The sequence below is a fragment of the Aotus nancymaae genome, unplaced genomic scaffold (assembly GCF_030222135.1).
Source record: "Aotus nancymaae isolate 86718 unplaced genomic scaffold, 86718_ANA_hifiasm-v0.15.2.pri h1tg000088l, whole genome shotgun sequence".
NCBI lineage: Eukaryota > Metazoa > Chordata > Mammalia > Primates > Aotidae > Aotus > Aotus nancymaae.
In genome coordinates, this window is record NW_026988503.1 from 12,073,904 (window position 1) to 12,101,723 (window position 27,820).

General features: G+C 36.4%; 1 non-coding gene across 1 annotated transcript; it reads left to right on the forward strand.

Annotated features, from left to right (window-relative positions):
• Positions 1-2,854: 2,854 nt before the first annotated feature.
• LOC135271639 (small nucleolar RNA SNORA9) lies at positions 2,855-2,986 on the forward strand. Its single transcript, XR_010339763.1, has one exon. It is a non-coding gene; the product is annotated as a small nucleolar RNA SNORA9 (small nucleolar RNA).
• Positions 2,987-27,820: the final 24,834 nt, after the last annotated feature.

The window sequence follows — 27,820 nt, forward strand, 5'->3', positions numbered from 1 at the left end:
AAATATCAATGAAACACAGTCCCTATCCTTGAAGAAGCACAAAATCAATGTAGTGGAAACTACACTGTAGTACCTGTCCAGCCCAGGCACTGGTTTTCCCTGCCCTGAGAACTGTACCCCATTCACAGGCTGGTCCTGTACAGACAGATAGGGATTATGTGACTTCATTCTCCTTGACAAAGTGGACTGGACTGGGATAGACATCTGAAATCTGATTGACCCACAAGCTGTGCTTTCTCTGGAGAATCTGAAACTGAGATTCCGAGACAGCCAGTTAGTCACTGTCAGTGGTTAGAACTGCAACTCCTGTGAATTTTGAGTTGTCACGTGTCTTGGGACAGGGAAGCCAAGAAGCTTCTCAGCAGAACAAGAAGAATCAATCTAACAAGAAAAAAGATACCTGGGTTTCTGGAGATTTTTTTATTACTTAGTTTGAGAAGCCCACCGTGGTTTCAGTCATTTAAAACCAAAAGAACATTTTAAAAATACAATATGCATATAATTAATACCAATCCAAAGCTACTATAATAAAGGCATATGGAACAAGCTTTGGAAGCCCAGAGATGACTACCAACAACTGACTTTAGGATTGTTTTACAGAGGAGATGAGATTTGAGTTGCTATCCATTGCCATATCTTCTAGATTATCTGATCTGCCCACCAAAAGAGCCTTTCTCCAGCACTCATGCTTCACTTATGCCCCATTGTATTAGTCTGTTTTCATACTCCTATAAAACACTGCCCAGGACTGGGTAATTTATAAAGGAAAGAGGTTTAATTGACTCACAGTTCAGCATGGCTGGGGAGGCCTCAGGAAACTTAACAATCATAGCAGAAGATGAAGGGGAAGCAAAGCACCTTCTTCACAAGGTGGCAGGAAAGAGAAGTGTCAAACAAAGGGGGAAGAACCCCTTTTTAAACCACCTGATCTCATGAAAACTCACTCACTATCACGAGAACAGCCTGGGGAAAACTGCCCCTATGACTCAATTACCTCCACCTGGTCTCTTCCTTGACACATGGGGATTACGGAGATTGCAATTCAGATGAAATTTGGGTGGGGACACAAAGTCTAACCATATCACCTACCCTCATGAAATGATTAGTTCCAAGCCCTGGTTCTAGCATGCGTTGTCACGATCTATTTAACTGGACCCTATCAACTTGAACTCCAATATGCAACACTGTCAAAGCTTTTCAAGCAAGAGGACTAGGTCGCCAGTTCTAAGTTTTAATTACTTACCCAAGATCATACAGTCTTTAAGAGGTTTTGAGCACAAATATTCTGATTCCAAATATACTTTTCCTGCCATTCTGGGGTACCACAGAGCTCCTGTGAGAAGGTCAGATGGCTATGGAGACACAGACTGAAGAGTCTTGCCGAGCTCCATTGTCTACAGACTCAAGTCCAAACGCTATGGCATGGTGTTTAAAATCCTCCACAATCTGGTTTCAATTGGCCATTCTCATCTATCTCCACACATGTCTACCATACCAGACTTTGGACAGCTTCTAAACTTGCCACCCATTTTCATGTCTGCCTTCATATTACTCTCTGACAGCATAGCCTTTAAGCTATTTTATTTATCTGCCAAGCCTTCTCCATCTACACACAGGCCTATTTCATTAGTCCCTACTCTGCTGATTTTGCACTTTAGTTATTCTTCTAAAATAGTAGTTAACCACAAGTTCTCATTCCTCGTTAGATGGTGAACCTGTGCCAAATAAGCATCTCTGCAGAATCACAGTCAAACACATCTACCCAGGAAACAGGTAAAAGCAGAGACAGCCTTAAAGAGAAAAAAAGTGGGTATGATCTGAGGTGTACCTAAAGACCATGCCAGCAGCAAACTATTTTTCCCTTTCAAGTAGCATGGTGCTTGAAATTATTAGAGATTTATTTCTTTGGGTCTAGCATTACTTGGTCTTCAATTAATATGAAAATGTTTTAAGTAACCTAAGTGTAAATTAATTTAGAGCACATTTCCTCTGTGACAAAGGAGCTAAGCCATAGATGAAGCAGGTGCATAAGAAATGAGATATAGAAAAGAGAGGAAAGGTCAGAGAAAGGTGACATCCAGGTAGCAAAATAAAAATATACAGTAGGCAGGACCTAAGAATCATGCATTTAATTAATTAGAGAAGCAGCAACAGACATCGCTATCATTGCTATCATGAGGATTCTGTTTCCGTCTCTCAACGAATTTGCTGCAACTGAAGGTTGAAATGTCATTTCAATTGATTTTTAATACATGACAACTTACATTTCCTTTTGCCATCTTGCTGTTGCAATTGAGAAGGCACTGGCAATAGCAGTAATAGATGAGAAAGTCCAATATACCCATTTTGTAAAAATAATTTGATAATGTAGTAGAAGTCAATTCAGTTTTTGGTCAGTTAGCACAAGCGACACTAAATACCCATCACTTAGCTCCTCATGCTTACAAACAGCCTAAGTTTCTTTTTTATAGCAGCAACATGAAATGTGATAAAGCCTATGAGAAAAGGAGAGACAGAAGCTCAACCCCATTTTTGCAAAAGAAGCTCAACCCCATTTGCTTTGCCATTGACCCGAGATAAAACATCAATCACATTGTTTAATCTGCATATACGTTTCTTCATCTGCAAAATTGGGGTAATAATCCTGTTCTCCTTCAAACAGCAGAGAGTGAGAAATACCAACTTCAGTGTTTTAATACATAGAAACTGACCAATTTTATGATAAATGAGGTGAATAAGATACATTCTTGGTCACATATATGGCCTTATGATGAAAACTGTTTTATAAACAAATATGCATGATCTTTAATTTTCTAAAAGAAGGCATATCAAAAACAGTTTTAAAAGCAAATACTGGCAAGCCTCCAGCGTGCTAGCGTCTGTGGTGACCTGTGCATTCCTACACTGCTAGCCAGAACAGTGTTGAAATAGTTTGAGGGCTTGTCCTGCTCCATCCAGAGCAAGGTTATAGAAATTTCAGACAATTGCTTGAAAAAAATGGAAATAAAAGAGAAAAAAGAAAAAAAAAGCAAACACACTTCATGACTTCATATATAAAATAAAGATTTGTTTTCATTTTCCCTTTTCTTCTGGAATCAACGCTGGTTTTTTGTTTGGGTTTGATTTGTTTTCTTGAGTCTTTCCTTTTTTTGAGACAGGGTCTGGCTCTGTTGCCCAGACTGGAGTGCAGTGGCGCCATCATGGCTCACTGTAACCTCAAATTCCCAGGCTCAAGCAATCCTCCCACCTCAGCCTCCCAAGTAGCTGGGACTACAGGCATGCACCACCATGCTCAGCTAATTTTTTTTTTTTTTTTATGGAGACAGGGTCTTGCTTGTTGCCCAGGCTGGACTGGTCTCAAGTAATCTTCCCATCTCAGCCTCAGTTTCAGGTTTTAACGGTTGCAATGAACAGTATACCAGTAGTAAATTTTTTTCTAGGAATATAAAGATCTAGTCTCATTATAGCAACAATAATAATAATATTAGGAAATAAAACATGTACTTCTCCCACATGATTTCATTTAATTCACAGAGTTAGTTTTACAGGTAAGGAAATAGGGAGTTAAAGAGTTGAAATAACTTGGTCATAGTCACACAGTCAGTGGAATCACAAAACTCAAAGCTACACTAAAGCCTAGCTATGTCCAGCTTGGCCACAGTGTTTCTGTCATTGGTGGGCTCTCCCTCTGGTCAAGGCTGATTGAAAACACACATCTCAGCTAGACTCATCATAGCAACTAAGATGTAGGCACCAGAGTACCTAGTACCAGACCAACCTGCCTTCCACATCATGTTTTGTGGTGTTCAATTCCTAAGCTGACTGTTGGGTCACATTATGAGCATTTTCCTCCAGATTCTTCATTTTCAGGCACTATTTTTTGGTATCTATTTTCAGCCTTTGCATCGTAAAAGAATACCCACTGCTGGCTGTGTGCAAAGGGAGCTGTAAAATACATGATTACAGGTCTGAATATCAAACAAACTCCATGTAAAATACACTTTAAAGGAAAATATGCACATATTAACCACCTATACAGAATTACAACCTTCTTCTCTTTTACAATGTTGGCTATTATAATTGACCAGCTATACTGCAACAGTATTTAAATGCTGTAACATTCCAAGCACAATTCCTTTTCTCTATTAGGTCCCTTTAATTTTTTGTTTCTGCCAGCACATTCCATGCCAGTTAACAACTATACTCTCTACATAATTCTAAAATATTGAACTGTATGCTAAATAAGTAAAATATTTTAAGATAATGTCTTGAGGGAATAGTATTTCATATTATAACTCAATATGCCCTAAGGTAATTATTCAGATATCAATATGCAAAATAGCAGTATGCTATAGCACCCCATATTTCTTTTTATTTTGCTTATTTGTAGCAAGCAATAAATTTAAAGATACTAAAAAAAGTAAAATAAAAGTTTGCAGTTGATTTTATTAACAAGATTGTTTGCCTAGGGAGAAGAAATTTCACTTGGTCCTTTCCTAATTATTCATGTAAATTAAATTCTACAAGTGAAGAAAATTCATAAAAGTCATACTTACTCATCTGAGAGGGAGATATGGCATATGAATGGGGCCTATAACCTCAGAAGGTGAAATGTAGAAAATATCACAAGCAACTCCCACATTAAGTTAAGTGAACCAAAAAAAAGGGAGATGCTTGGTGTGAAGGAGACTTCAAGGATATCCTCCCTAATCGCCTCTTAATAGTCTCCAATCTCTGACACAGGAAATGAATCAAGAATTGAGAGAACATGAAATTATTAGTCACTTATATTTGATATCAAATGTAAGCACTACTAGATACATTTTAAATTTTTTAACCCTTTAAATACAATGTTTGAAAAGAAAGCACAAATTTTAATTTAAATTTTTAAGACACCTGTATGTGGCACATGTTAGAAAAAGTTAATTGCATCTTCTTGTGTGTTTTCTGAAATTCACACTGTTTTTTCCTCCTAAGCCTATGTTAGGATGAAATTAAACAATAAACTACTACAGACTTATATGCTAACACTCAATATTCAAAGTAAAATCAAATCATTCAACAAATACTTATTTAATCCCTTTGTGTGCAAGGCATTGTAGTAGAGAACACAATAGCATTTCTCATTTAGATATAAACAGCTTAATCAATCTATTCACAAAGGACCTTATCATTAAATGGAATATCATTCCATTCATTAGAATCTCAGTTTGCATCTTTTCGGGATAAAGTTAAAAACTGTGTATGAAGACTAAAGCAGAACTGGTGAGTAGTTGAATACAGAGAATGAAGATAGAGAAAACAAAGACAAAGACAAAGCTAAACTAAAGGTAAAAACTGAGACAGTGACAGAAATTAGGAGACAGCAACGAGACCAAGATGACAATTTAAGCATCATACATGTTGAACTCGAAGTAACAGCCAGCTATCCCAGGACCGATATATGAGGGGTAGCTGAAGGCATTTGACAAGAATTTTAGAGCTCTAAGACATTTTAAAATAGATAGTGAGAAAGAAAGTACAGAAGTACTTACAGCTAAGAGACCACCATTGAATCTGACTGGAAGGACAGCACTGGTAGCTTTAAGAACAGATCATCCAAGAAGATATACAAATGTCCAATATGCACATGAAAAGATGTTCATCAGTAATCAATAGGGAAATCCAAATTAAAACCACAATGAGATGACACTGCATACCTATTAGGATAGGGATTAGAAATATATATACATACATCTGTATACACAAAATTAAAAAAACATACACAGAAAATAACAAGGGTAATGGCAAGGATGTGGAGTAACTGCAACCCACAATGTAAGTGCAATGCCGGTGGAAATACAAAATGGTATATCTGCTGTGGAAAACAGTTGGGTGGTGGTTCCTCAAAAAGTTAAACATACAATTATCATATAATCCAGCAATTCCACTGCAAGGTAAACCCGAAAGAATTGTAAACAGGTACTTGAAAGATATGTGTACACCAATGTTCATAGCAGCATTATCCACAATAGCTAAAAGGTAGAAATAACCAGTGGCAGATAAATGGATAAATAAAAGGTGATGTATACACAAAAATGGAGTGGGATTCTGACATATGTTACAACATGAATGAACTCTCCAGGCATTGTGCTTAGTGAAGAAAATAAGATACAAAACGACAAATATTGTATAATTCTGCTTATGTGAGGTGTCTAAAATAGGCAAATTCATAGAGACAGAAAGAATAAAGGTTGATAGTTGTGGGGAGAGTGGAATGGTAACGATTGTTTAACAAGTACAGTTTCTGTTTGATATGACAAAACATATCTGGAAATGGATAATCATGGTTGCACAACACTGTAAATGTGCTTACTACCAAGAGAGCTGGTATAGAAGTTCCTAGGATTGCCCTCACATCTGGGAAAGATACTGTATTCCATAATACTGCTCTTTATGGAATACATTCCAAGCATCAGGCATCTTGCTGAAATCTTCATATACATAATTTTCAAATTGTGGGGGGTTGACAGTTGTAGAAGATAGTTTCTAATATGGCCGCTCAATTATCCCCACCTTCTGAAACTCATGTTCTGGTGTGATTATCCTCTGCCTGAGTGCAGGGCATCTACCATACGCCAAGCACTGCACGATGGAGGAAGAACAGAGCAGCAGAGTTGTGAGACAAGAAACTAGACTACAGGGATTGTGGAGTCGGTATATAAGAATGAACTGGGGTTCACACATGATATTCATTTGAGAAACTGGTATACTCATTGAACCTAACAGCAAGACTATAAATATTGCCCTCAAACACACCAAACTATAAATCATAAACTTTGTAGAAGTTTAGAAAATGAGCATGTCAGCTAAACACCCTGTCCAGACTTGGCGATACAGAGTTAATATTTGTGGTCTCTGCATTTAAGGGTTTACTGTCTATTGGAGAATCCTGATCCCAGGGCCAATTTTATTTTTTCATTATTAGCATTTATTGAGCACCTACTATACCCCAAGCCCAAGGGTAGTCATTAGAGGTGATAGAGGTTACATATAACGCAGATAGCAATCAACAAGGCAAGACTTCAGGAGAACAGTAAGACTCCCAACTCCCTGCCCAATTGGTATGGTCTGAACGTGTCCCCCTCAAAACAAGTATGTTGAAATTTAATTGCCAACGTGATAGTATTATCAAGAGGTGGGGGCTTTTTATTGCATTTTTGTTTTTGGGGTATATGTGAAGAACATGTAAGATTGTTGCATAGGTACACACATAGCAGTGCAATTTGCTGCCTTCCTCCCCATCACCTATATCTGGCATTTCTCCCCATGCTCTCTCTCCCCAACTCCCCACCCCCCACCGTCCCTCCCCTATTTCCCCCTGACAGACCCCAATGTGTGATGCTCCCCTCCCTGTGTCCATGTGTTCTCACTGTTTAACACCCACCTATGAGTGAGAACATGCGGTGTTTGATTTTGTGTTCTTGTGTCAGTTTGCTGAGAATGATGGTTTCCAGGTTCATCCATGTCCCTACAAAGGACACAAACTCATCTTTTTTATGGCTGCATAATATTCCATGGTGTATATGTGCCACATTTTCTCTGTCCAATCTATCATCGATGGGCATTTGGGTTGGTTCCAGGTCTTTGCTATTGTAAACTGTGCTGCAATGAACATTCGTGTGCATGTGCCCTTATAGTAGAACAATTTATAATCCTTTGGATATATACCCAGTAATGGGATTGCTGGGTCAAATGGTATTTCTATTTCCAGGTCCTTGAGGAATCACCACACTGTCTTCCACAATGGTTGAACTAATTTACACTCGAGGTGGGGGCTTTAGGAGGTGATTAAGTCATGAGAGCAAAGCCCTCATGAACAGTATTTGTGTCCTTATAAAGGAGATGTTATGGAGCTGTTTGCCCTTTCTGCTAGTGAGGATGCAACAAAGCACCATCTACAAAGCAGAGAGCAGACCCTTACCAGACACCAAACCTGCCAGCACCTTGATCTTGGACTTCCCAGCCTCTAGAGCTGTGAGCAATAAATGTCTGTTGCTTATCAGTTACCCTGACTAAGGTATTTTCTTATAGTAGCCAAAATAGTCTAAGACATCAAGCCTCCTCAGAAGGTAATAAAGCTCCCAAATTATTAAAGCTTTTAGACCACAATCGTAATAAAAACTAAAAATTCAGCTGGGCATGGTAGCTCACACCTGTAATCCCAGCAGTTTGGGAGGCTGAGGTGGGTGGATCACAAGGTCAAGAGATCAAGACCATCCTGCCCAACATGGTGAAACCCTGTCTCTACTAAAAATACAAAACTTAGCCAAGCATGGTGGCAGGTGCCTGTAGTCCCAGCTACTCAGGAGGCTGAGGCAGGAGAATCGCTTGAACCTGGGAGGTGGAGGTTACAGTGAGCTGAGATCTCACCACTGCACTCCAGCCTGGCAATAGAATGAGCCTCTGTCTCAAAAACAACAAAAAAAATTCAACTCAAAGAAGTAGCACATTAATTCAAATTTCTCCTGAGTTACAAATGTCAGATATCAGGCTTCCTGAAAAAAAAATTTAGAAGATTCAACTTTTTACTTATACCCAAGGCTGGCAAAATGATTCAGCAATGTTTAAAGAATATAAAAATTACATGGCTGTGAAAGTAACTAAATTAACTATGTTAAATACTTTCTACATAATACCTCCTTTGATCCCTACAACAACCCTATGAGGTAGATATCCCAAATTTTCAAAATACCAACTTCAACACAATAATAAATAGACAGCTACTAAAACATCTATTTTTCTTTGAAGAGCATTCAGCAGTTTCATGGATCAGAAGGGAACCATAATCTCAGCTCTCCTGTTTTGGTGTGCCAATAATTTCTTTTGTACTCTACAACCCACTTGTTTTCAAAAATCAAATGATTGATATTTTTAGAAAACCTTTTACTTTAGGCAAAAATGTAAAATAATTATACTTGTTCTTTCTTCCTTTTTTGCATTATTTCTTAAGAATTTAGTGATAAATGCTGACTCTTAAAATTTGTTCATTCATTCAGTAAATTGTTTCTAAATAATTATTATTTATTTGTTCAAGGAACTTTCATTTCTTGAGCACCTACTACATGCCAAGCACTGCATTTGGTACCTGGTAAGAGGAAATTGAGGGAGAGATGAAAAGGCAATAGGGACAAAAAGAAAAGGCCCAGTCTTTTTTCCTTTAAGGATCTACCAGCCTAGTAAGAAAAGTAGGTATGTATAACTAGTTATAATACAATGTGACATGAGCTGGAGTACAGAAATGTAAGTGATTATGGGAGCCCAGGGATAAAGTAATTAATCATCTCTATGAGAAAGGCATATACTAGATATTGGGAGCTTCAAGGATGTAAAAGAATATGTCCCTGCTTTCCAAAGGTTTATCTTATAATTCTGTAATAAAATTAAATATATACACAAATAACTGTACTTCAAGTTGGTAGTTCTAAGCACCATTAGAGTGATTAAAAAAAAATAGAAGCTCCTAGGATTGCCCTCATGTTTGGAGAGGAGGAATAATAACATTGCCCTTCATGGAATACATTCCAAGCATCAGGCATCTTGCTGAAATCTTCATATACATAATTTTCAAACTGTGGGGGTTTGACAATTGTAGCCAATAGTTTCTAATATGGCTGCTCAATTATCCCCACCTTCTGAAACTCATATTCTGGTGTTATTCTCCTCTGCTTGAGTGCAGGCAGTATCTGAGAATTTTTTCTAGTCATTAGAATATGGCAGAAGTGGAACGTCATTTTCCTAATCATGACATGGAAGGTTGTGATATCGGTCTTGCTAGGAGAGACTTTCCACCTTGCTGGCTTTGAAGAACCAAGAGGCCACATGGTAAAGGAACTGAGGGTAGCCTTTAGCCTCAAGCAAGCAAGAAACTGATGCCCTCCGTTCAACAAGGCAGAAGGAACTGAATTCTGCCAACAATCATGTGAACTTGGAGACAAATCCTCTCCCATCAAGACTTGAAAGAGACCACGGCCCTAGCTGGCCCCTTGATTGTGGCTTTCAGAAGAGTTCCTGAAGCATAAAACTTAGCAAAACCATGTTGGGACTCCTGACCCACAGAAGCTGTGACCTAATGGACATTTGTTGCTTTAAGCCATGAAGTCTGTGGTAATATTTCTATACAGCAATATACATTAATACAAATACCGTTATGCCCTTTTGCAAATGGAGAAACAAGTTTTGGGAGGTTAAGATCACAAAGAACCAGAAATCAAGCCCAAATCCATGCTGCGAAAAACTCTTATTATATTGCCTTAGAGAAACTTTATGAAAAGACAGATATGTGCACTAACTCATAAAGTAAGTGGAGATGCGGGAGGCCATTTCTGGCTGATGGAATGTCTTAAGCAAAGGTCAGAGACAGGGCGTGTGTGCCATGTTTCACAATGAATATTCCCTTTTACCAGAACAGAATACATCTATGTAACCATGGATTCCCCAGATTTCCCTAACCTGTGGATGAAAAGGTGTTACTTTATCAGTAATAATACAAATATCACTGACTCTTGTCTACATCTGCTGGACTCTAAGCCTCCAGTTCACAGCCAAGTGTTTCTAGAACTATCAAGGGAGTGTCCTCTTACATTTTATCTGTGCTTATCTCTGAGAGCCACAGTGTCCTTCTAGCCACTGTTGGTACTCCACAGCAACTGCTAAACAAAAGAAAAGAATGAACATAAAAAACAGACTGAATATACCAAAACACAGAAAAAAGAAAAAGATCATTCAGATTTCAAGACTGGTGATGAGGAAGACAGTCAGGAGGTGAAGCTAGATTGAAAGGAAAGGTTCCAGCAGGAAATTCACTTAGAGCCATAAGCCAGTAATTGGAATCTAGAGCAAAGAGGTGAGAACTACTCCAGAGGGTCGATAGTTTTCTCAGTGGATGGGATCACCTAGAAAATGAGTTTAAAGAAGAGATGACTATAAACTATAAATAACGTGAGTCTACATATGCATATGTACACATGCATACACACACAAACACACACACATAAATATAACCGTAGGAAGATGAAAGAGAAAAAGATTTAGACTCCTGATACCTGCAATAAACAGGAAAGTTATGGTTAATTCTTCAACATCCCTTCCATCCCAGATGATTAATCAAGGCCACGTAGACTAATGAATTCCCCTGGAAACTAATATACATTTTGTATATTGACCCAATCATATTGAAGGGAAGAATTTATATTTCTAAGTAGGGAGAGGTTTTCTAGATAAGCCCAAACCTACAAGCAGCAACAATTATCATTAGAAGCCACCTTGCAATCATGAGTGCAGCAGGTACAAGCAAAAAGCCAACTAGTGGGAAGGAGAAAATAAGAGTTTACAAGAAAGCAAAGACACAGCTCTAACATGCTCTGCCTAGATTCTAGCCTCCTCTGGGCTTTTTCTTATATAAAATGATATTTTTTTATCATTTAAAACCATTTTCTGAAGACAAAATTTTTCTGATCAATAAAATTATGCAATTAAAAGAATTCAAGTATTGTAGACAGGGCAAGTATAAGAAAATTGGCTTTCACCAGTTGGGTAGATTGTATTCTGGTTCATCATTATTTACCCCTGCTCCCCCTTACCTGAAAGAGGATTATATTTCTTATGCCTTGACATGTGACTGCCCATACCTCTTGCAACAGAAATACACATCTTGCCTTGGATGTGAGTGGACAATAAAACGTCAGTGGATGGGCATGTGTTACAAATGAGTAGGTACTTTAAGAGGCATCATAAGATTTCCATGAGCTTCCTTATCCTTTCCATCTGCCACATCCCAAACTGGGGCTATTACCTAAGTTCTGAATAAGAAGACAAATAGAGAGCCCAACAGAGCTAAGGAGAGAGAACCATAGAAGTAGCAGGCCACCCACAACTGACAATACATTACATGTGTAAAAAATAGATACTCATTAATTTACATGACTGACATTTTTCGGTGGTTTGTCACTGTAGCTAAGCTGCCTAATGCACCAATAACAGAACCATAAGGCAGTCTTTCTAAATTGGTTATGCCAAAAGGCAGATCCCAAGGGATTAAGAAATGATGAGATGAGGCCGCACGCAGCGGTTCACGCCTATAATCCCAGCACTTTGTAAGGCCAAGGCAGGCAGATCACCTGAGGTCGGGAGTTCGAGACCAGCCTGACCAACCTGGAGAAACCCTGTCTCTACTAAAAAAAATTACAAAATTAGCCAGGCATGGTGGTACATGTCTATAATCCCAGCTACTCGGGAGGCTGGGGCAGGAGAATTGCTTGAACCCAGGAGGCAGAGGTTGCAGTGAGCCTAGATAACACCATTGCACTCTGCCCTGGGCAACAAGAGTGAAACTCCATCTCAAAAAATAAATAAATAAATAAATAAAAGAAATGATGGGGTGGGGAGGAGAGGGGACAGTTCCTCTTCCACTTAGAATACAGAAAGCCCCAGAGTGTGTCATTCACCCTAACAAAGAGAAAACCTTCACTGACATACAAAAGTCATAACTTTCCATAGGTCCATCAGAGAATCACAGGGCAATAAGGTAAACTAAATTCCAAAGGTTTACAACCTCCTCCAATAAGAGACATGACCCACAAAAATTTGGCAGAGCAGGAGAGGAACTGAGTGATAAGTAGGTGGTAGTAATGAGCTCCCCCAATTAACAATGGGGAGAGGAAAGCCAAGGCTCAGATGAGGAAAGCAATTGAAGCGAGCACCTCACTGTTCTACCAAGTTCAGTTTCCTGATATAAACAAACTGTACTCAAGAGTATTGAGAGAACTTGCAAATGGGATTTCCCAGCCATTGAGAGGAAACTTTGCGAACAGATCTCTCAAAAGAAGACATGCTAATTGTCAACAAGCATATGAAAAAATGCTTCACGTCACTAATCATCAGAGAAATGCAAATTAAAACTACATGAAGATATCATCTTATACCAGAGTGGCTGTTACTAAAAAAATCAAAAACCAATACATATCGGTATGGATGTGGAGAAAAGGAATTGCTTATCCACTGTTGGTGGGAATGTAAATTAGTAAAACCTCTATAGAAAACAGCATGGCAATTTCTCAAAGAAATGAAAATAAAACTACCATTCGACTTAGCAATCCTACTAGTGGGTATCTACCCAAAGGAAAAGAAATCATTATATCAAAAAGACACCTGAGCTCATGTTTATTTCAGCACTATTCACAATAGCAAAGTTATGGAATCAACCTAAATGTCCATCAGTGATTGACTGGATAAAGAAAATATGGTGCATATACACCCTGGAATACTGTGCATCCATAAAAGAGTGAAATCATGTCTTTTGCAGGAACATGGATGGAACTGGAGGCCATTATCCTAAGAGAAATAACTCAAAAACAGAAAATTATATACTACGTGTTCTCATTTACAAGTAGGAGCTAGACAATAGCTACATACGAACATAAAGATGGAAATAATAGACTGTAGGAACTCCAAAAGGGAGGAGGGAAGAGGGAGGGTGAGGGTTGAAAAATTACTGTGGGTACAGTGTTCACTCTTTGGGTACAGGCACACTGGATCCCAAGTCTCACAATTATGCAATATATCCATGCAACAAATCTAAACATGTATTCCCTGAATCTAAAATTAAAGTTTAAAACAGAGAAGTTTAAAACAAAAGACAGTGTGACCTTTGAATAATCAGAAAGAATGGAAAAGAGAATGTTCAAGGATCGGAGATGCAGGTGCAAAATGGGGTACAATTATCAAAAAGAGAGGTAAATTCTGCAAACACTACAACATGAAGTCTGACAACGAATCTAGGCAAGAAGCTACAGCAAGTGACTAAAGGGCTGTCTGAGAGTTCCTAGAACACAATTTGAGTTAACCAAGAATATATACGACTTACACCATTTCTTTCTTGAATAAGATACTAGTAGGTCAGCAAAATTGTGAACTTTAGTAAGGCATGTGACAAATTCTTTCCTGCTACTCATATACACAAGATGGGTCTACATGAACTAGAATAAGTAGAGTATAAGAACTTCAAGAAACAGAGATTATAGGAGTTTGAAAGAAAGAGTGGTTCCTATTATAAAAAGATTCCAGGGAAGCAACTGTGTAGGGGAGAGGCCAGTCAATTAGGGCAAGAAATTAGTGTAATCACTCTCAGGGTAAGCTTAATAACAATAGCAATAATGTGTTTAGCACTTATTATATGCCAGTTCTGGCACTAAGCACTTTTTCATACATTAGCTTGTTTAGTCTTCACCACAATCTTTTTAGATAAATTTATTTTCCCTTTTACAAACAAGGAAACTGAGGCTGAGAAAGGTTAAATAACCTGCCCCAAACAATACAGCTAGCAGGTGAAAGAACGGAGGTTATAAGCTGGATCTGAGCCAAGGGTGCTATTAAATGTCATGCCATGCTTGAGATAATGCTGGGCACGTATTCAAAGTAAGACAGAGTAGTGCCAGGCAATGTGGAGAAACCAATGTAGACCTGATCTGAAAAGGAAGAGGCCTAGAGAAACAGGCAGCAGTGGAAAGCCTCTTGTATAACGGGCAGAGGGGATGGATGATAAGACTGAAATGAGCAGTGGAACAGAAGAGAAGTTGTAGGGATTTCTTAGTGTGAGACTAGACAGAGAGCAGAGTGCTTTGAATTGTGGTTAATAAGGCCGATTAAAAGAAAGGTGTGACTTAATTTTCTTCTAACAAATACATTAGAAATTGCACCTCCAAGCCACGCGCGGTGGCTCACATCTGTAATCCCACCACTTTGGGAGACCAAGGCAGGTGGATCACTAGAAGTCAGGAGTTCAAGACCAGCCCGTCTCTACTGAAAATACAAAAATGTATCCGGGCTTGGTGGTGCATGCCTGTAATCTCAGCTACTGGGGAGGCTGAGGCAGGAGAATCACATGAACCCAGGAGGCCAAGGTTGCAATGAGCTAAGATCATGCCATTGCACTACAGCCTGGATGACAAGATTGAAACTCTACCTCAAAAAAAGATAAAGAAATTGCCCCTCCCTGGAAAGTTGTCCCAATCCAGTTGGTGCCCTCAGTATTGCTGGAGGAAATAAACAGACTGGTTGGTAAAGACTCTTCCAAGGTTGGTAGCATGGACATTTCTGTTTCTGCTGCCTTTCCTTGAAGAACTTCATGACTCTTAACAAATTTCTGATTAAAACATTTGGTGTTCCCCACAAATCTCAAATTTTCTTCATCAATCAAACAAGGCAAATATCATATAAAGGTTAACATTTTTCACTATGTACTCTATTAATCTTCTTTCTTTCATTTATACCATTTAAACAGTGGTAATTTATTTATATAAACTTTAAACTGTGAAAGATACTGCTACGATGTGTTGTGAAACATCAGAGTAGCCTAAGCATAGTATTTTTTTCCAAACTTAATGTACAGCAATATATGCTATTTAAATAAAAAATCTGGAATTTGAGGAAGCAATTAAAGTTTATGAGAGTAAATAAGAAAAAGTTCAAAAGCAACAGAGCTTTTTAAGTTTCTGTGGCAAATACACACAGATATTAATATGGTCAAATAATCCAAAGATAGCACTGTAAGTGAAAACGTAATATTATATGCTTGTCTACATTATAGTGTGTGTGTGCTTTACAAATTTGGGGTTCAAACAGCGCAAAGGAAATGCTATTTTTATCTAAACCTATGGAAACAACAGTTGGTCACCTGCTGAGTCCAAAAAGAGTCTAAAGTTTTCTGTCATTTATAAGCAGTCTCTTGACTTAAATATGAAATCATTGGCTTACACAGTGAATCATTATAAATCTCTCACAAGCTTTTAAACCAATCAGTCAAGCTTAGAATGCAGTGATTTGGAGAATCACAGCTCTGAGGCGTTGGGGACTCACTGTGCAAGGGTAATAAATGTAAATGATTTTGTAACTTGTAGAAACATAGGTTAGTTCGCTCTTTACCTCCCAAGGAGCAACTGGGTTTGACTAAGGAGGTTTACTGTGATCCTAGGGGAAAAAAAAAATCTATTATGTCATTTTCTTTCCTGAATCCTGGGGAAAAGAATAACACGAAAAGCAGTTAATCTGTTAAGCACACAAAGCTTACTATATAGAAAACTGCCACTCAAAAAATCCGGATTCCTTATTTAATTTATACTCTACCCAGTGAGAAAGGAGCTTTTCTAAAGCAACATTCTGTAAGCAGTGCTGTTTACCCAGTTTTTCCTGCTCCAGGCAAGAGAATCTAAACTCGAACAATTAGAGACTTCTCACGAGTCATCCCATGCTCAACAACAACAAAATTATCTTGCAGTCTTCATGAAATAAAAGTCAAAAATTTGAAAATAAATCTTATGCGGAGTTTGAATGATTTTTTTCAATTTAAAACTTAATTTCATGAGCACAACAAAAGGATTTACTAAGAATAATAAAAACATTTAAAAATGAGAATTAGATACATACTATCATACAATTAACTAAAGCTTAATTATATATAACAAAACTGTAAATGATGTAAAGTGAGGTTTTGATTATACTTATTCCTCCTCACTAGAGACCTGGTAAAATCTCTTAATCCAAAATGGATAATAAAATATAGCTCTTGTAGGTCTGGTCTCGATTTGTCATCTGGTGTTATTTTATTGCTGTTATGGATCTTCGTGTCCATGGTCGTGCTCGGCTAGTGTCATCTGCAAGGTCATATTGTCATAGTGCAGAACACTTATTACTTAGCCTTTGTTTCCTTTCTCAATGTTCAGGTTTCAAACCAACACATTTCTCACATAGGCTTTGCCAAATTTTTTCTACTATCACCTCTACTTTCTCTAGTCCATCTGAGCCCTGAGGTGCCCAATCATGCCTTCTGCGTGCTTCATCTTCATGCAATGCTGAAGCAAAGAAAGCAGTTCTAATATCCTTTTAAGCAGGATGCCTAACTGAAGTCCAAATGGCAAAGAGGGGAAAAAAAAAAAAAAAAAAAAAAAGCCTGGAAACCCACAATGGGGAGAAATACAAGTAGCATAAAATGTTCGAATATAAAATGTTTTTCCCCACCCTACACCCTCTCATTGGCTCCTGCTGTCCTTGTTTGGGGACTACCCCTGTTTAACCATTTTGTGTCAATATCCTGTAAGGTAAGCTTACAAATGCTAAAGTCTAAAAATTGTATAGTGCCTTATTTTAGCAATGATTTCTACATTAACTGGGAGGAGAACTTTTAGAGAGGGTAGGTCCATTTTAGGACAGTGAATGAATGAAATTCAAAGATAGACATGTATGTTCGCAGTGTATAAATATACAACACTCTCTCTAGTTAATACATTTTTCTTGATTTGCTTTTAAAACTATAATGGAACTTAATATACTCAAGGCAAAGAAGCTAGCACAGCATACAGTAAATCTTCATTTCTATAAAAAAATCCCCTATATCAAAATAATTTTTTTCTTTAAAAATTTATTATAATGGTTGATTAAAATTGATTACTAGAATGCAGGTAATTAAAAACAAGCAGAAATTAAATGAAAATCAGTTCAAAAAAACAATTTATTATAAGCAGGAGAATTTAAGAATAAGATAGAACATTTGAAATACAGTTTTATAGTTTGAACTCATTTCCCTATTTTATCATCCAAATGAAATACAAAACAAAAAAAATCTATGTATATTGGTGAAAACATTTATTGGCATATGAATGGTTGTCAATTTCATTGTTTATTGGAACCCTAAAACTTTGAAAGATGTTTTCTTAAGCTATACAAATTATTTATATAAAATATTGATGATAGTAAAATTATAACATTAGGTACTGAAAAGTCTATCAACTCTGCTTTTCCATCTATTGCAAATATATTTCAAGAGAAAATGGGTCCAAACAAGATCTTATGACAAATACTCATTGAATAAGCAAAAATTAAATTGTCACTATGGAAAAACAATGGAATCAGCTTATAAGAGATTATGGAATGCCTTGTCTTAGAAATCTTTCCCCCAAACAATTTTTGTCCATTTTTAAAATAATAATTAATTTTCTGGAATAAAAAAGGCCTGAGAAAATGATTGCTCCAAGATACCTCAGAAAAAATTCTATAGCTGGGCATGGTGGTGTGCACCTGTAGTCCCAGCTACTCGGGAGGCTGAGGCAGGAGAATTGCTTGAAACCAGGAGGCAGAGGTTGTGGTGAGCCGAGATCGTACCACTGCAGTCCAGCCCGGGCAACAAGAGCAAAACTCCATTTCAAAAAAAAAGAAAAAGAAAAACTTGTAGCATTGCCTTCTTTTTGTTTTTGTTTTTATTTTGTTTATGTGTATGTATACAGATGTGGAGAAAATAAGCCCTACTGTTTTTCAGTAGTTATATTATTACTAAAAGTTATACATGTACTAAATATTCCACTAAGGTTTTATGTCTATGAATTGAGCTTTACATTTCTTGGTCAAGTTTCCAACCATTATTATGTACAATGATCCAGTTACATAGTTTATGAGTTAATTTATTAACATTAATTATTGTTCATGTAAAGCTAGAAAATGCAATCTAAAAAAAAAAAAAACAAGTTTAAATATAATATCACAGAGCCAATATTTGAACAGTAACATGAATCAGGTAATAAATAGCTCTCTTTGATCATTGTTTTTAAAGTCTCTTGAACCATGCTTTGATTAGTTCTATTTAATATTTAACATCTGGTTAGTCAATTTCAATCTGCAGGAAACACTGCTGGAAAAATTCTATGCTGACTAAATACATTTATAATAGTACAAAGCTGACATGTAATTGATTTTAGTTCCCATAAAAGGATTATGTTAACTTTCCTTAATCTATATATTTGTATTTTGTGCAATCTACTGAATTCACACCAGGGATGCTAAGTTTTTATTTCTTATCAATATTTTATGTAAAATTGATAAGATTATACTTTAGTCTAAGTACCACTCTCTAATTTTTTTCCTTGAAAAGAAAATAACATTCTAAAAAATATTACTTCACAGCTATAGCACTAATGCAATAGTGGTTTACTGGCCACTGCGGTACTTCAATTCCTTGAAAAGAATACTGTAGTGAAACATTTTCTATAGGCTATCAAACCCCAGAAATATTTTTGTATTTAAAAACATATGTCAAAGTTGTATTTCCCACAGCTCTGGGTTAGTTTGTTTGTTTTGAGTATTGTGCAGTTTGGGAAATTTTGTCCTCATTAAATAAAGCAATGTTTGGGAAGATTTGTTTATGCCAGTGTTTTGGCCATTAGTTATTTAATATTATTTTAAATATTGCATATTTAAGTGTGTAAGTATGCCAGATTTCTCATTAGTAGCCATTTCTAAGTAAGCTATGAAGTTTATAAGACATAAATTTTGGTTTTATCACTTTGACATTGACCCTACTGTCACAGGAGGTTTCTTTTTAGATAAAACTTGTTGTTAGTCATTAGTTTTAAATGCCCATTGTGTTGAAATCGGTGGGTTTTCTTTCCATTTCTTTTGTGTGAGTGAAAGGTGGGTAAAAACAAAATGTAATATAGAAATTTTGAAGACAAAGTTCAAATCTCAACTTTTTCTCTAATATTTTCTACATATGATCTCTTTATAACTGTAACAAGTTAAAAAGACACTAATTATGGAAAAAAGGAATATATGAAGCAACATTAAAAGTGTAATAAAACATTCCATTCTAAAGAGAACATTGGCTGGGCACAGTGGCTCACGCCTGTAATCCCAGCACTTTGGGAGGCCAAGTCGGGTGGATCATCTGAGGTCAGGAGTTCCAGACCAGCCTGGCCAATGTGGCGAAACCCCATCTCTACTAAATATACAAAAATTAGCCCAGCATGGTGCCATGCACCCGTAATCGCAACTACTTGGGAGGCTGAGACAGGAGAATCACTTGAAACCAAGAGGCAGAGATTGCAGTGAGCCAAGATCATGCTACTACTCTTCAGCCTGGGCAACAGAGCAAGGCTCTGTCTCAAAAAAAAAATAGCTATATCTCACACTAAATACACCAAAAGAAATAAAGATCTTTCTGCAATCACAATGGTTGGCTTTCCCAACTCTACCCAGGTTTCAAACCATAGGTTTTCAATAAACAATGTGTTCTACAGTATCTTGGATACTTATAATGCTTGAACCAGTACTGAGCATGTGTTTGATTAATAACATATAAATATTATACTTGATAAATATTGATGGGTAGGGTGCAATGAAAGCTTGTATATACCAAGTAATTGTTTTTTAATGCATGTAGTAAAAGCTAATTTAAAGGTCAATAAATATTAGTTATCTAAATTCAGCATTTGTTTTCCTCTAATACAATCATAATATGTTGCTAAAAAAAATTGGTTATATTGCTGAAATAAAACCGGTTTTTGTTATAAGGACTGTGGCTTTTATTCTGGGTGAAATGGAAAGCATTGGAGAGTTAGTGGAGCCAAGTAATGACATTATCTGGTAAACATTTTTTTACTGTGGCCACTGTGTTGAGGATAGACCAAAGGAGGCAAAAGTAGAAGTAGAGAGACAAGTTAGGAGGCTATTGCAATGATCTGGGGAAAAGATGATCTTGACTTGGACCAGAGAAGAAATGAAAGAATTAAAAAGTAGTTGAACCAAGAGTGAGCCCTTAAGTGAACCATAGACTTTGGATGATAATGATGTATCAATGCACGTTCATCAATTGTAACAAATGTAGCACTCTGTAGTGGATGTTGATAACGGGGGAGCTATGCAGTTGCTGGAGCTGGGAGTATATGAACAATCCCTCTACCTTCCATTCAGTTTTTCTGTAAGCCTAAAACTGCTTTAAAAGCTAAAGTCCATTTTTTTAAAAGTGGTTAGACTCTGCACACATACTTTGCAGATAGCAGTAAAATACTTGGTAAGAGAGAAGATATAGATCAAAACAGAAAGAGGAGTTCAGACTGACTCTGAGGACTTTGAACACACAGGAAGATTGAAATTGAGGTGTCTGGTAGGCATCAAATAGACTGAGAAGGCAGTTGGACACACAGGTCTGGAGTCCAGGGAGCCACTGGCAACTGTAAGAACTGCTGAACATGACAGATCTGTGAAGTCTCACCCTACTGGAAAGTTTACCAACATGGCTGGGGCCAAGGTCATTCTACACATCTAAAAAGCTTATACAATTGGTTAAAACATGGAGATATGGGTGGATACTATATTCATCTTAACTGTAATGACTGTCAATTCAAGTCCTAACTCAAGTGTCACCTAACGTGTTGGTGTTCAGGAACCTCAAAACACAAAGAGAGGTGTTCAGAACTTCAAAACAAAAATAAATGAATAAGTAAAGAAATAAATAAATGAGCTCAAGAGCATCTGTTTATTTCTTATTCATTTATTTTTAACTGAAAAATTAAAATTCTATATATTTGTCATGTACAACATGATAAATACTGTTTTTAAATATGTATAGATTGTGAAATGGCTAAATTGAGCTAAGTAACATCTGTAGTACCTCCCATACTTAACATTTGTGGGATGAGAACACTTAAAGTCTATTCTCTCAGCAATTTTCAAGAATACAATGAGAGCAGACATTTTTACACAGTTATATTCCTTCTGACATCTTGTGGGATTTTCTGGAAGTATATAAAATGGCAAATACATTTGAGGTAATTCCATTCTATTTTAACAATATTTATTGAGCATTTGTGATGGGATTGTTGCCAAGAGACCTACAAATTAAATAGAAATCCCATAAATTTTGCAAAAATATAAAATATTATGGCTCTCAAGATACCTATAGTCTAAAGGGGAAATATACACAAATAGGAGATATGCTTCAAAGGCAGTGGTTTTTAAACTGTAATGTGCATAAGCATCTCTGTATCCCACCCCAGAGATTCTTTTGGTGGAGCTGGAGAGAGGCCTAGTAATTTAACAAAATTCCATGTGATTCTAATGAAGATGGTCTGTGGCTCTAAATAATAGGACCAACTTTCAAATGTATTCAATGAAAACTATCCTTATTAATAAATAATATTTTATGTTTAACCAAGATATAAGGTAGGGATACCTTATATCTGAGATCTCAGTAAGGTTGGCTCAAATTCCAAAGCCTGGCCCTATGAAAGTCTGAGACCCTCTTAAAGATTTCTGTATCTTCTAAGGAAGTAAATTTTCACTCTTATGCTCAATTCTGCCTCTCAGAAATCTGCCTCTATCTACAGATGACCCTTGAATAACAAGGGTTTGAATTGCACTGGTCCAATTATAGGCAGATTTTCTTTTGCCTCTGCCACCCCTAAGACAGTAAGATACCAATCACTCTTCTTCCTCCTCCTCTTCAGCCTACTCAATATGAAGACAGCAAGGACGAAGACCTTTATGATGATCTACTTCCAGTTAATACATAGTAAATATATTTTCCTTATGATTTCCTTAATGTTTTCTTTTCTCCAGCTTACTTTATTGTAAGAATGCAATATATAATAGATACAATATCCAAAATATGTGTTAATCAACTGTGTTTAGTAAGACTTCCAGTCAACAGTTAGTTAATAGCATGTAAGTTTGGGGAGGGTTAAAATTTATATTTGGATTTTTTACTGTGGCAGCAGCAGAGGCAGGAGTTGGCATCCCTAACCTCTGTTTTGTTCAAGGGTCAATTGTATACTGTTTCTCTTCTGCACAGTTTTTACAAAGATGTGAGCCTCCCTCCCATATCACCCTGTCATAAACACACACACACACACACACACACACACACACACACACACACACACACAGTGTTAAAAAGCAGAATAGACTTTACTGAAGTGGTGGGGGAAATGCTGAGACAAAAAAGAGCAGACTGTAAAAACAGCATTAACTTCCAATTCAGCATTAGATATTGCATCCACAAATCAGAAACTGACTCCAAGCTTTACTAGAATTACATGATGCAATAGCTCTAAACCAGAAATAAGTAATATTTTAAATTAGTATTTTATGGGGATACAGAAATATCAGCTTATTCTCTGGAATTGTCTCTTATTAAGCTAATAGAAAAAGTAGTTACTGTGACTCCTTGGTCTTGAAGAACAGGTGACATTTTATGACTTTTCTATTCTTCAGCTTCTATGAATCTATGGGTAGTTATTACTGTTTGCTTAGAACTTTTCTCTAAGGCTCCCTAAAACAATATATTTACATATGATATGCACTCAGCTTGAAACTTGCAGTAGTAAGCAGTTCATTTAAAATTTTGGGACCTAAGAGACTAAACAGGAAGTCAAAGGAGCCGTATGCTATGGAACTGCTAAACCAACAAAGGATAATTTCAGGAGCTTGTCGGAGAGAACTCTGTACGTACAGTACCCATTCCAGCCTAATTTACAGTACCCAGGGCAAGGGAGAAAAGGTCTCCAGGCTCCTCTCTTTGATATGGATATTGCCTCACCCTGATACAAAAAGCAATATAAAGTTATACTGCACATAAAAATATAAACACACCAACTACATAATCAAATTCAGTTACACGATGTGCTGATGTGTTATTATTCTTGAAATGATTAGACAAATCAGAAGAGAGGGAATCCTTGGGAAGAGCTCCAGAGAGGAACAGAAATCTGAAGCAGAGAAAGGATGAGCATATATCTGTAAGGAGAAATGGAGACTAAAAGTGGAAGTTGATGATACATTGGTGAAGAATGACAGGGATATTTACCTGATTGAAGCGGCATGCCCACCTGTGCATTACTGACAATGAAGTTGGATAATTTGTATAGATGCAAGTGGTTCTTCAGGAATGTTAGAGGTTTCATTTCAAGCAAATAATTAGGAGATGGAAGATGATCATTTTGGTGCTTGGGGAGGATTCAATTCAAAACTGAAAAGGGAATAATGTAATTTTTTAAAAGAAAGTTGCATTGTGTTGTAAAGGTGGACTAGTGGAATATGCTAGTGCCTCAGTAAGTCTGATGAACAATAAATGAATACACAATTATTATAGTTGTCTATATAATGATAATAGCTAATGTATACTGATAGTGTATTATATACCAAACACAGTTATAAATAGTTTTACATGTACCACCTTACTTATTTCTCTCTACGACCTGTTCGGATAGGCAGCATTATTGTACCTGTTTTGCTGATGAGGAAACTGAGGCTCGACATCATTGAATCACATGCCAAGGTTTGCACAGTAAATGAAAGAACTGGGATTTCAACCCAAGCAGTCTGGCTTGTAAGTATGATCTATTAGCTACTATAACTCACTGCGTGGTGCATAGCAATATGAAGAGACCAAAAAAAATAGAGCTCATAAGCATTATCAAGCAAGAACTGTAAATATTTAGGGGTCAAATGAGAGAAAGGAGCTGAAGATGACTCCAAAGTTTCCCATGTAAAGAACAGGAAAGATTGATAGTGTGTTTGATTACTATTTAAGTTTTAAAAGAGTATTAGTGACACAATAATAGAGAGAGTCGATGACGTATTTGCCAATCATTAGATGAAGATCATTTCTTTTAATGTAAAAAATTTTCCACATCAAGAGAAAAATAGAGATGAGGAGTTGATTGTGCCTTTTAGTAGGTATATTTAAAGTCTTGCAGCTATTTTTCATGTGAGATAATACTCTGTATTTATGTAACACCTTCTTCTAAGGAGTTCAAAGCATTTTACCACAATGCATTACCTTATTCATCCTCATAACATTGCCTTTTAAGAAAGGAAGTGTCAAGTATAATGACCACAATTTTACAGGTGGGAACACTAAGACAAATGAAGTTTGTGACTTGCCAGGATCACAGACAACCCTGTAGCAAAATAAAGTACAGAATTTGTGCTTTTTTGAAATTTAAAATTCTTTCCAATGTCTTCTCATTGGTATATCTTAAATTTGCCTTAATGTTTAGCATTGTTATTAATAAATTCACATATTTAGAATCACATTATAATCTCGTGTTATCTGAGTAGTGTGCATCATGAATTCGGTGATTAAATTGAATAAATCTATAAAATATGAAAAATCAATGTTTCATCCTAAAAATCAAAACTTTCCTTCTCAAGTAGGCATTTAATATGCCTGGTTTTAACCCCAAAGAAGTTTTGATACATATAAGAACCCTTCCCGAGAAAATGCTGTCTTTTTCTTGATGAAATTTGATAATTTGGAAGCCCCAAATTATCAATAAAGATGATACACACAAACACACACACACACACACACACACACACACACACACACTGACAATATAGCAAAAAATTCAGTGGTTTATTTAAAGGAACTTCCATATTTTCTCCAGATATAAGAGGACAAACAACAATGCCCTTAAATCTTAGGAAGAATTTTTTAACTAAAAAATTATGTTACCAGTACACTTCTGTATCAATGAAGATTTCTATCTCTTTTTAAATTTACCTCATTACAAATGTAATGCAAAAGTAATTGATAATTATATATTTAGAAGTTCAAGTCAAAAAAAGAGAGAGAAAAGAAAAAAGTCAACTTAACTTTTCTAAATTGATAGAATGTATTTATTTTCAGAGTTGTTTAAAAAAAAATCCTTATATATACTAGTGAGTGGTAAACACAGTATGTGGTTCAAGGTGAACTACATCCAGCAAGACAATCTAAGATCAAAGGCTCAATCACTGGCTTACACAATTTAAGGCAGCTATGCATTTTACTTTTCCTCCTTAAGTTGCACAAGCTCTACCCTTAATATGAGTAAAGGCTTTATTTATTTTATTTTTTAACCAGAAATAATAAGTGTACATATTTATAGGGTACATAATGATGTTTTGATACATGTAACATAGAGTGATCAGATCTCTATCAGCTCAAAAATGAACTCAAATATCTTTTTCAATGACAACCTATGAAAAGAACAAAAATGATGAAAAATAAATGATGCACAACAATGTGCTGAAAACCTCATCAAACCAGATTCACCGTTATCCCCAAAGACAAACGATTATTTGGGGAGCTAAGTTGTATTTCAGGTTTATATCATTTTCTATAACAAATATAAAGCCCTATAGATAAATATCTCATTTTTTTTCTACTGTAAGACAGACATTAGGAACTCCAATTAACATTTATGAATAATAGCCAACCATTTCCTAAATAAAAATAAAAATTCTAAATAATCAATGGGTGTTTTCTGAATGAATCAAATTATTAGTACATTCTTTGGGTTTTATAAAATGGCAAACTCAATAGTCTCAAAACTGACCCTACATAATAGGTACTTCTTTAATAACAAAAATGACACAATGTAAATTCACTTATTTATCCAATAAATATATGTTGAAAACTTGCTACATGTCAATTATCATTGAGAGCAATGAGGATAAAGCAATGAACAAAAATGAAGTCACTACTTTCTTGGTGCTCACACTCCAGAGAATGAAGATAGAAAATAATGAACAATTAAGTAATGATAATATGTAATATGTCTAGTGGTGATAATAGTTGAAAATAAAAGCACACAGCTAAGGAATCAGGGTAGCAGGGGATGAAAATGGATATTACATCCTCGTGTTGCTTGAATTAGGTCAAATCTGGAAACGACCTAAGGAAACCTAAGTTATTCAAAGAGAATTTTGTATTATATCCTACCCTATTAGACAGCTCAGGAAAATACAGAATAGCTTGAAAAACACAACTGTTCTGCCATGTTGTTTGCTCCTGAAATTTCTTCCCCATGAAGATGGTAAGCATTCCGTCTTTTCATTCGTTCTATAAAAGTTTATTGAGGACCTACTATATTTGAGACCTATGTACAAGGTCATATGTTCAGGACCGTGTATGATGAATGAGATCCAGATTTTGTCCTCAAGCCAATTGTACTTTCTTGGAAAAAAAAAAGACATAAAACTAATTTGATCTAGATATGTGATATAAATTCTGCAAGAAATATAAATAATTAAATAAGTAATCTCACCTAAAGGATTCGAGAAAAGCTTCAGAGAGAAAGTAACATCTGAATGGGACCATGGAAGATGAAAAGGATTTAGGCCAAAAGAACAGCATGAGCAGAGGTGTGAGAAAGGCTGTGTGGCCCTTGGTGGGACCGGAAGCACAGAAAGTAGCTGGAGATGGGGCTGAGAAAGTAAGTTGAGGACAGGTCCTAAAAGGAGTCAAATGAATAGATTTCAATTTTGTCCTGTTGGTAATTGGTAATCCGCTGAATATTTTTGAGCCAACAAAAGACACTAAGAAAGACATATCTGGCAGCAAGGCAGCAGAAGCACAGAAGAAGGAAAACGATATAGTGAAATAAAGAGTGTTAGCTCTTGTGTGGGAAATGATACGGGACTAAACGGAAACGGTGGAAATAGGAATTGAAAGGATGGAATGAGTGAGATAGACGTTTTTACTTGGCAACTAGTTGGTGAGGAACATGGAACAGGAGAAAAGTCTTTTTATACATGCAACAAAATATTCCAAATCAGAAATGGAAACAAGTAAGCACCTCAAATTCTTTCTGGATTCAATTCAAATATAAGCACACCGCTTGGAAAGCAAAGATAGCTTTCCACTTAATGAAGTATATATTGAGATCCTAATGGGATCAACCAGTATTGAGATCAAAGACTGCTAGCCTCTGTTCGAAATGAAAATATAAAGCCTCAAGCCAACTATTTCCTCCAAAATAAAAGATAACAAACTGCTGAAGTCAGTACATAATGCAGAGATTAATTATGTAGCACAATCTAAAAATGTTACAGGGCACTCGTGATTAACATGAGCTCTTGAACAATGGGTAGACACTACATTAGCCTACCTTGGATTTACTATTTTTGACTTTTCTATTTATGGAAATAGATGGAGAGTCAAATGACGGGATCAGTCTTTCCACCTGCCTGA